General features: G+C 37.4%; 1 pseudogene; it reads left to right on the top strand.

Moving 5' to 3' along the window:
- Window positions 1-327: 327 nt before the first annotated feature.
- Window positions 328-1355, top strand: LOC146697365 (E3 SUMO-protein ligase ZBED1-like; annotated as a pseudogene).
- Window positions 1356-11935: the final 10580 nt, after the last annotated feature.

Here is an 11935-nt window from a genome sequence, read left to right as displayed (position 1 = left end):
GAAGATGGCGACAATGCATCTACAAGGATGCCGTTAAACGCCAAAGACGAAGAAGAAGAAGCAGTGTCCGTCGGCAATGCACGAGCATCTAAAAAGGAAGCACGTTGTGGCATCCGACGATGAAGTGGTACAGTCATCTCGGTAAGCTAATTGGCTAGTTAGCTGTTAACATTAGCGTAAACAGCGAGCTACTTATTACTTATTATTAGTGCTGTCAGCGTTAATCTCGTTAATATGACGTTAATGCCATAACAGCATTAACGTGGAAAATCCCTGTTAGTGAGCCCAGTGCAGCCCTCGCACCGCGTTATCGAGCTAACGGAGAGAGCACTAGGTGCTGCTAGGCAGCTAGTGGAGCACTTTAAGAGAAGTGAGCTGGCTAGTACAAGGCTAAAAATGAAACAGGAGCAAATGAATGTGAAGAAAAATACACTGATCCAAGATGTCAGTACAAGATGGAATAGTACATTCCACATGATAGAGAGACTCCTCGAATAGCGCTGGCCTCTCACTGCTACTCTTTCAGATCCCGAGGTAACGCCAAGGGGGAAACACTACTTCGACTTGAAGCCAGAGCAGTGGGTGCTGCTTGAAGAACTGAAGCAAGGGTTGGCACCTTTTGAGACTGGTCCTGTTTACCTTAGTGGACAGCAGTACACAACCATTTCAGGTCTTCCACAGGTGGTCAAAGGGCTGACACGGGCTGTACACCAAAGCCAACCTGAGACGAGCTCAGGAAAATCTTTCATTGCCAGTGCAGAAAAAGGCATAACATAGAGATGGGGGAGTATATCCACTTTCTCAGCAGACAAAGAAAACCCTGTTATTCTCGCAGCTGCCTTAGACCCCGGATACAGAAAGTTGAAGTTTTTGGCTCCTGAAGATGTCATCAGTGCAGGGGACTGTTGAAGTGCTTGCTGTCAAAGAAGCAAATGCTGGGACACATGAGCATTCAAAAGTGCAGACGGCCAATGGTTCAGTTAGAATTGAAAAGACCCCTTGAGTCTGACACAGACAGACTCAAGGAGTCAAGAAGCATCTAACAATGAGGTGACAATGAGGAAGAAGCATCTAAGGAGGACCAAGATGTCCAAAATGTGAGAAGTGAAGTTCAGCTGTACTTTAAGGAAGCCACAGTTTCTAAAAAGGATGATCCTCTTAAATGGTGGAGCGAAAATGAGGGACGTTTCCCCACAAAGCTAGCCAAATATTTTCTGTGCATTCCTGCAACCTCCACCCCATTGGAGTGGATCTTCTCCACAGCAGGGAACATCTGCTCTCAAAAAAGAGCAAGCCTTTCTGCAGAACATGTAGAAAAGCTAACTTTCCTGGCTATGAACAATAATCTTGGGTAGATTGCTATACTGACTATATAGTCCCAAAGTTCAATATAGTTGTGAGCACTTTTGTTATATCCGTTTTCGGTTTGTTGCTTCAAACTAGAAATTTCATTAAAAGTTTAATAAACTATCATCTTGTCTTTATTTTTAGTTCCACATACCTTAAACACATTAAGCTGTAAGCTAATGATAGTTATATAAGAGCAGATGCATGCTGGTGCAATAAGCTGTACGTTTTACATCCAATGGATGTATGATCTGATTAGTTGACTAATCGCAAAAATAATCGGTGACTAGTCGACTATCAAAATAATCGTTTGTGGCAGCCCTAATCAGCAGTATACAGCACTACTAAATGGCAATGAAATTTTTTCCTTCCACATTTACCCCAAACTTTCATGTTTTTCATATTGATTTATCCTTTTAAGTATGCAACACATTTTAAAACGGTGCATATTTCTGCAACTCTTGAGATTAATTCCATATTCTTATACCCTTAACTGTCGGACACATTTGCCTTTGTGTGGTCCTAGCAAACTGATGCTTAAAATCAAACTTCCTTCTACTGTCCCCACTTCCTGAACACAATACAAACATGAATCACCATGGTCAATTCAGATGTCCAACATGGTTGCATAATTCATAACCCTCGCTGAAATACCATACATGTAGTCTGGAGTCATCTATCTATCTATATAAAAATAAAAAGCTCAATCATGAGATGAATATTTATTGTAACAATCATGGTAATTATTTAGGCCATAACTGTGCAGTCCTACTATAGAACATAATAATATGGTGTTGTTAAGCTTTCTTTCTTAGTAAATATCTTCTCTTAACCAAAGTTAAAGAGTATAGTTTGAGGTGAAACAATTCTTTGAAATGTTCTGTAGTTGAAGACTGATTTCTATGGTCTATTGATTTGTCTATGTCATTTCTTGTATGTTTGTTTGTTTTTTTCCCCTTTCCTTATCAAAATTGATGTTTGCTCCTTTGAGACTAATTTTTCTTTTCCAAGTGTACAAACAGATTCACTCACCTGTGACAGTTTGCTGACAAAGACAGACTTTGGTTTGTAACAAACTCAACTCATTATCTACTCTGCTCAGCACTCAGCACTAATAACTTGTTCCTGACAAAATTATGTTGTTTACTTTGAATTTACTTTTGGAAATGAACTTACAAGAGTGTTTTCCTTAGAATGACTGCTTCATGGGGCTGGACAACTATGACAGCTATTAATTTCCCTCATAGCTTTGACCCATCCAGCCAATGGAGCTCATAGCCAGACCTGGTACTGCCATTCATACCTGCCAGTATGAATGTAAGGCAATTACAGAGGACACGTGTGGAAAGAATGTAAATGTAAATGGGCTTTACTTTTATAAAAATTGGTTGCAAGTCAAACTCGTTATTGTAGCTTTACTTGACTTAGACAGAAATCTGGGCAATTCTGCTGACCATCAGCAGTAGGGCTGCCACGATTAGTCGACTAGTCACGATTACGTTGACTATCAAAATTGTCGACGATTAATTTAATAGTCGACGCGTCGTTTGAAGCTTTGTCAGATCACAAAAGATGCAGGAATGAGTAGTAGGATTTAAGAGTGTAATAACGGACTGTAACAGAAGATGGCAGCACTGCATGTACAAGGATGCCAGCTGCCGTTAAACCCCGAAGAAGTAGCTCTGTCCCAGAATTCATAGCGCAGCCCAGCTCAGTTTCCAACAATGGCGGCAGCTAGTTAATTTTAATATTACTCTTATTATTCTTTCTGTGTCACAAAATAAACATTCAATATATTTTCAGGTGAGAATGTAGCTGTATAAACCTCAAATATCTGCTCAGTTTATCAAGACACCACATATTTTCAAAAGTGCTCCGATGTTTTCGGAGACGTCTGTTACCCACTAACTTGATAGCTAGCCAGGGGCAAGGCTCACTAGAGCCCGTGAGAACACCGGACTCCCGGCAAATCGTTTTCAAACCCACCGCCGTCTTTCGCTACTCAGGTTAAACATATAAGTCACTTAGATAATTTAAAATGTTATTGTTTGGCTTTTTTTTTAGTATTGATTTACTCAGGAACAAATAAAGTTTGGCTGAGATTAAAGTTATAGTGTTTATACAGCTGAATAAACGTCAAGCAGACAACTGATTTTCAGAAGTGTGAGATGCTCGAGAATATACTCCGGTGTCCCGTTATATTTTAGATAGCAAGGAGTTTATTAAACTTCACTGAAACAATCTGCAAATTTCATTAAAATTTAATAAACTATCATCTTGTCTTTATTTTTAGTTAGCACAGACCTTAAACACTTAAAGCTGCAAGCTAATGATAGTTAAACAAGAGCAGATGCATGCTGGTGCAGTAAGCTGTACGTTTTACGTCCAATGGATGCATGATCTGATTAGTCGACTAATCGCAAAAATAATCGGTGACTAGTCGACTATCAAAATAATCGTTTGTGGCAGCCCTAATCAGCAGTATCACATTTTTAGTTCAGTGTGACTCAAGAGGTGAATTAGTAATACTTTACTTGAGTATTTATTTTTCTGACAATTTTTAACTTAACACAAATATCCTTACATTTTAAAATCAGGCTTGCTACTTTAGGTTTAACAGATTTAAGGGATTTTTAAAAAAAATTCTGTCACTACAGGCCTTCAAACATCAAGCCAATTTGACCCAAATGGAGGGCACAATATCACATAAAAGGCAGTACTGTTAAAGTGGGCTGAGATAATCCGATAATCTGTTGTGCTTACCAACAAAGGTTTCTCCACCAAATACCTGCCCCTGTTTTGTTTGGGGATACTCACTTAACTCAGTGACAAGCAAATAAATGTATATCGTTATATAACTTTTATGTAATATTTCTTTTGGATTTTTGATTTGATGTTCTGTCTCTTTCCATTAAAACAAAGCTACCATAAACATTAGACATTGTTCTTTTTTTTACGTGGGAAAACGTACAAACTCAGGAGGGGATCAAATAATTATTTCCCAGTCTGTAATAAATATTGTGTTTGCTCACTTTATGTATTTTTAAAATGGTGAAGGGATCTACTGAATCACAATGCTTTTCATGGCTAACATTTTTTTCTGTCACTTGAAATGTGAAATTCTGTTCTTTTTAAGCAGGTTAAAGGAATCATATAGAAATCTTACTGGGACATCTCATATCAACAGCATCAAATTGAAACATTATTCAGGCTTTTTTCTTTATTGGGACTTCCAAGAGACATGTTCCTTCTTCTTATAAGCAGGTTAAATGGACATGAGTGTTTAGTATGGAAGTGTTTGGTATTTTGTGACAGTGTTTTATTTTACTTTGACAGTTGGAGATCTGAGGTATGTATTAGACTATCTAGGACTCACCTGAAATGTATAATTAGAGGAAGTAAGTGCTTCCTCAAAAAGATGGAGAAAAATCTGTGTTTAATACACTGAGAGCCTAACATTTTTTTATTTTCATTTGATATATTTGCTTTATATTTCTGGACATAATAGACTGTCATTTTATGCCTATTTCATAATCATATTGAATTATATACTAGGTGTTAATGCTTGTACATAATTCAAAGTCTAACTCTAAGTTACTTGCTAAAAGCAACTTAATATTTGAAATACTTAAAAGAATGAAAAGGACAAAATTGATTAAGTCCTTTTTGAATCCAAGTTAAAATATAACCCATTATGCCATAAATCTCTTCCCCATGTTGAAAGTGAATGAAAAGATGAGTCACCAGTGATTTTGGGCTGAAGCTGTTCTTTGAAAGTTCAATTATATCCAGTATATGACAAAATAAAAACAAGAAATACATACTAACCATTATATTTCATATAAGCTGAATTAGAGAAAATTGCATAAACTATAAGTGGATTCTTTACTATTTATGATCTTAGATGTCATTTGGATCTCAGTCTTTTGGCCACTACCCAAAGGTTGTGACCATACATGAGGGGATGAATGTAGATAAACCTGTAAATCTATATCTGCCTTCACACTCAGCTCTCTCTTCACCACAACAGACCAATAAACCATCGGCATCATTGTAAATGCTGCACCAACTTATCTGTCAATCTCCCATTCTACTCTCCCCTCACTTGTGACCTTGACATATTTAAACTCTTCCTTTTAGGGTAGCCAACTGTTCGCCCGTCATATGCGGATTCCACGGTTTTCTGAGAACCATAGTCTAAGTCTGATTCTCATCCTGCCACTTCACAAAGCTGGAAAATGCTGAAGTGAAAACCTGGAGGTCATGCATCAGTGAAGCCAACAGAATCACATTGTTAGTGAAAAGCACAAACAAAATCCTGAGACCACCCAACCTGATACCCATTAACCTCCACCCCTAGATTAACATTTACAACAGGGGTCTCAAACTTAAATGAGCTGTTCCTAGGACTGCACTCTTCTGGACAGAGATCTCTGATGTTGTTCCCGGGATCTGCTGGAGCCACTGGACTAGCTTGGGGGTCACCTCACCTAGTGCTCTGGTTACCACTGGGGTGATCCCAGGTCTTACCTTCACCCTCAACATCTTCTCCAGTTCTTCTCTGAGCCCTTGGTATTTCTTAAGCTTCTTTTCTCCATTTTGTCTGTCTCTTTCTGGAAGTCCCACAGGATCTTAGCTCGGTCATTCCCCACCACCCTTGGGGGCGTCTCCCATTTTGACCTCGGGACTTCCATGTGTGTGTGTGTGTATGTGTGTGTGTGTGTGTGTGTATACACACACACACACATATCTGCTCATATTGCCTTCATATTAAATAATCTTTTGCTTTTTAAATCACTTATTTTAACATTGCAATCAATAACAAACAAATTCTCCCTTCGAGGGCCAAATTGCATTATATTTGTTCACGTCAATATATGGGCCACAAGTAGGGGTGACGAGGGCCGCAAGTCGACCTGGGCGGTGAGTTCGAGACCCCAGATTTACAGGAACAAGTCTGCTTCCAATGTGAATTAAAAACAATCATGTGACATCATTAGGAAGTCATAAAAATTGGAATGATTAAAACAACAACAAACAACAAGAGCAATCGGTAGGATGATGGTTAATGCAGGATGATTAGATTAAGAATTTAACAAACCACAGAGACCTAATAAATGAGACTTGTAATAAATAATGCTTATTACCCCATGAAGCCCACACTTGGAGAATGAACAGAAGATTAGTTACATAACAAGGGCTGCATTCCACTCATTTAAAAGAATTTCACCTGGCCTCGAAAGAGCTTTTAAATTGTTTTAAAAGATCCCAAGGACCTAAATACTGTAATAATGATTAAATAATAAATCAAGAAAAACTTGAGTTTTCTTCTGACACATTTTCCAGTCCAAAGAATTTAAGTGTTTCACCTTGTGCAGAGCTAGCTCTCTGCTATAAAGATTCATAAACATCTGTACATAAAAGTTTTAACCATTAGAGAAAAAAATAACCAGATTTACCACAAATGCAGATGCATCATCAAGTACAGAAGCGTTAACAACTGCTGCACTTTATTTAGACTGTTCTGTTCTATTGTATGACCATATGTGTATGAGACTGCATCGCAATAAGACGTAATAATAGTTTGATATTTAACAGGACACATTTAACTTTATTAGATGACAAGCATTCCATGGTTTTAACGTCATTGTGATCATACTTATACTAAAAAGTTTATACTTTATCATAAATTTCACGCTATGCTTCAGTGTGTCATGCTTCACTATGTTTATTTTGTTTTTTTAACATATATTTTAGTTATGCAGATGATACCCAGTTGTGCTTGTTTATGAAGCCAGATAACATAAATACATTTTTTAAACTACTGACATATCTTAAAGATATAAAGGCCTGGATGATCTCAATTTTAAATTTAGAAGTAGCTGACCTTGTTGTATTTGCCCCTAATAATGTCAGAAACAGATATTTACTCTAAATGGTATTACCATGTTACATGTTATTACTGTGATGATGACTGGGGTTTTTTCTTCAACCAGGATCTGTGCTTTAACACATAATAAAGAAATATATAGGACTGCCTTCCTTTATCTGTGCATGTTTCTGAAAAGTCTTATTAACAAGGACTAGAAAGACAGATCATATTTTGACAATATTTGGATTTAAATCTTTTTCTTTACACATAACATCCTAAGTGATTAAGACCCATCACATCTTAATAATTTTTTGGTGTAATAGAAACAGAAGGTTTTTGAAGTAAAATAAAGGTGAATTTCTCCGTGAGATTTTTTGATCTCTCCCCCTCCGAATTCAAGTGCCTAGTCGTTGCTAGGGTGGCTGCTGTAAGACAAACATCTCTGGCCACCGTTCATCGATGGTGATTGTACGCTGTTAGTGTTCACTTCAGCTGTCAACGTCTGTTTACTCTGGTGGAAGCTTTAAAACTTTGTTAAAGGAATATGACACGAGTTAGTCAGTAAGTGAAGCCCACTTCTGTCTGATGACAGTGATACTGTGGTAAGTTGTTAAGGATATCCGTTGAACCCTTTTAAGCTTTCATTTCAAAAATTGTGTTTGTTTTCTTTTGTTTTTAAACGATAAAATATGTGCATATGAAACCGCTTTGTTTTCTATAATTAGAAACTGTATACGTTAATCATCTTTTACTCTTTCATCTCTCTTTAAGTCTTAATGGATGCCCATCTACTCTGCAGCTCGGCCTGAAAGGCATTTTAATCCTGAGTCCTTCTTTCTCTCATCTCGCTCTCATTAGTTCCAAAAAAGTCCTACATGCATTCTTGCTAGAATAACTTATCTTGCTGAGAATTCAGCGCCCAGGGTCAATTTCCCTCCAAATGAGAGCATTATCTGCAACAAGCTGTCCCCTGATGTAAGCCAGTGCCCCTGCTGGCTTCATTTGTTTCAAGCAGACAAACAGAAGGCTAAAAACTCTCTCTGTATTTTGTTGTGACTGCCCGATTGCTGTGTCAGACTCTGTGTTTTCTTTATTTGGTCTGAGGCACAATAAGGAATAACCAGCAAACTGTAACAAGACGTCTACACTCACATTTAAAAGACACAGAGAGAACTTAGAGTGAAGTGGGAAGTGTCAGGGTCAGTAAAAGGGAAGGTATGGGTCAAGCAAGGAGTTGAGAGTAGAGACTTTAAAAGTTACAAGAAATAGGTCTTTAATCTAAAGCACTTTTTTTGCATGCATGCATAAAGTTATATTAAATTATTTGCTGGAAGAAGTTAGAACAGGGATTTTTTCAGTTGGTATTTCTGACCAGCATACATTTGGTTTTGCTATTTCTATAGGATTGCAGAAACATAAAATTCTTGCCTTTTCCTTCTACAGTTTGATTACTAACAGGCTGTTTGGGGCAAAATAAGACATATTGTGTTAGAATCCACAACAGTTATTTAAAAAATAAATAGACTGACAGGCTGCTTCCGAAGTATCTGTTAGTGATGTGCAATACAACTAATTTCCTTTCTGATCCGATACTAAGTAAAATTCAGGATTTTATTGAAGATACTGATCTGATACTTTGTCCAAAAACTTAATGTGTTATTGTATTTCAAATAATAGCTTCATAATGATTACAGGACATCAGACTACTTGCTCTTTTTTTTAAATATGATGAATTATCATATAGAAATAAAAAACCTGAAGTTGTGTGTTAATTGATGCTATTTGAACACGTATATCATGTCATTTAACATGTATATACTTCACTGGACATTTCAACAAAAACATTCAACATTCACACTTTCCCTAATTCACAGTAGTGCTGTGCCACACTACAAATGTTGGTATCCATCCAATACCAAGTAAAAACAGGGCCAGTAATGCCGATATCAGTACCAATAATTTTAAGTTATTCAGGCAGCTAATTGGAGGAGAGTAGTGTGTCATGACTTATGAGATGAATTCTCAATTTGCAAATTCTGAACACATATTAATCACCACTGTTACTTTCCACAATAATTAGTTAACACAACAAAACACACCTTTCAGCTTTTCATGTGTTTTGAAACTGTTTTGGTTTTTTTTGGAGACCTGGAATGTACATTTTTCTATCTCTTAAGCACAGAAAAAGGTTCAGACATTTTTCATAGTGCATGTATGACGTTTATTTTTTCCAAAGAAATAATTATAACAGTTCAGCAGGCTAAATATTGAACTTGAAGTATAAAAGCAAAGTATCGATCCAATCATATATCCATCCAATACCAATACTAGTTTTGGTATCAGTACTATCGATATTTGGATCAATCCGCCCACCTCTAGTATGTCTGAGCTTTAGCCTGCTAGGATGAACAGCATAAATGAGCCTGTCTTAAAAGTGTTGAGCGTTGAAGGTACAGTACAGTTCTTGTTTAAAAATGTAGAGAGTAAAAGTACAAAGTAGTCAGAAAGAAAACTACTCAAGTACAGATACCTGAAAATTGTACTAAAGTACTGTAATGAAGTATTTGTACTTCATTACTTCCCACCTCTGTATGTGTGACATGCAGGTAACTTATGTTGAGTGTGCGCATGCATGTTTTATGTGTGTGCGTTTTGGTTACTTTACTGCCATCGCTGTACCATAAGCACCCATTTTTTATTCATGTGACTATATGTCAGACATACACAGCTAAAAAGTTTTAATGCGATGTATAGAAAACACACAGACACACACACACACATGCACACACATAAACTACAGTAAGAGACAATGATAGATAATGTTACTTTGCTTTAACACATTTGAGGAAAGTTGTTGTTTCACGTCGATTTAAACATCAAACAGATTTGAGCCTAAACAGTAACTCATGACAGGCATTCCTGTTCGTTTAATAATCACAGGAGGATGTCGCATAAAAAGAGATGACGTGTGCCAAAGTCAAGGGTTAAAAGTGGGATGTTTTTGATTGTTGTTGTTTTTTTGGTTTTTTTTGGCACAACACCAGAGACTGCAGGTATCCGTAAGTTGTGGCACTTCAGCATCCAGCTAGCCCTACTGAGCTGCAGCGAGGAGCATAAATGAAGTTTCACATACAGTAATTTCAAATTCAACGTTTCTATCAGCTTAACAAACATTAGCAAACACACAAATTGTTTGTGTGCACTTTGTTAGACAGTGTGTTGCTAGCTGAAGCTGCTGTAATTCACGGGGAGAGGAATAAAAAAAGAGTTAACTTCACTCAGAGATGGAGAAAGACAAGAAAGACAGGACAGTAGAGGAGCAAGAGAGGTTAAAGGTAAGAAATGCTCAGTGGTGTTTGATAAACTGGAAATTTTAAAGCGTACATGTAAGTCCTCGTGTTTTTAAATTAGATATTGGGTCTGTAACATGTGACATTGTAAATCATGCTGCAAATTAAATTGTGGTAGACTAACTCTGCTATTTAAAGTCTGCATGAAAATCCTCTGCAGGTTACAGCAGGATAAACAGGTTAGCTTGCTGTACTGTGATAGATTTAAAGTAAAGAAAAGTGTGTGACTGGTACACAGTGGCTGTGGCATGCTCAGCCACGGACCGGTTTGTGCCAGACAATATTTTCACAGACCGGCCTTTAAGGTGTCGCGAATAAATACAACAAAATAAAAGTAGTATCGGTACCGAAAAAAAGAAGATTTATTCATAACACACGTGAAAAGACCCAGGAAAACCGAGTTAAGGAAAAAAAATGATAACAAAATAACGCTAAAAACCGATAAAAACCATACATTTCACACCCAAGTCTCACTCTCGTGGCCTGGTACCAAATGACTCACGGACCGGTACCCCTTACTGTACACATTTTCCTGTCTAGAGCAAAGTCACCCTCTACAATGAAGGCAAAAGAAAATACATATATATTTTTATTTTCCTTCTGCTTCTTCAAGATATATAATTAGATACTTTTCTTAAAGTTAGACTAAAGTTTCTAATTCCATCTACTGATATTTTACCATTTACTGATATTGTAACAACATTATATTAATATAGCTGTTACAGCTCTCCCTTTGTAGAAGAGGGTTTTTTTTTCCTTTTCTTGTGTTGCAGGTCTGCCTCATGAGCCACAGCTGAGGTGTGTCCCAGCTCGTCAGCCACGGCATATAGTCTGCCATCCTAAACTGCCACACCCCTGCCACTTCCCCCATTTTTGCCAGAGCTGTGAGCTATCGTGTTTTGGGCAGCAGGTGTGTGTGTGTGTGTGTGTGTGTGTGTGTGTGTGTGTGTGTGTGTGTGAGAGAGAGAGAGAGAGAGAGTGAGTGTGTGAGAGAGAGCTTAAACTCTGTGAAACCTTGGTTTTCTTTCTTTTATTGTAAGCAAAGGTGTGCCCTTACTGTGTTAATTAGTTCATCATTGTGGAATGCCATTTTTGTTTCAACTGTTTTCTCCTGTTTTTGGTTAGACAGTGAGCTCAGCCATTGTATTTTGTTTTGGTTAGTGAGTACTTGGTTTGATTTCTAGCTAAAGGGGGTTTTTTGTTTGTTGTTTTGGCCTTGGAGACCCTGAAGAAAAGAGCTTCCCTGTGTTAATTTTTACTGTAGTAGTTTTGGGCAATAAATCCCATTTAAATGACATCTATTCTCCAGTAGTTCATGTGTTCTCTTTCACTTTGTGTTACCCCTCACTCCAGTCAACATTTCGTT

The sequence above is a fragment of the Copadichromis virginalis genome, linkage group LG12 (genome assembly GCF_057382275.1).
Source record: "Copadichromis virginalis isolate Kocher_CV1m ecotype Utaka linkage group LG12, C_Virginalis_male_GT1.1, whole genome shotgun sequence".
Taxonomy (NCBI): Eukaryota; Metazoa; Chordata; class Actinopteri; order Cichliformes; family Cichlidae; genus Copadichromis; species Copadichromis virginalis.
Note: the sequence above shows the minus strand (reverse complement) of the source record. Positions and strands in the feature narration are given on the sequence as shown.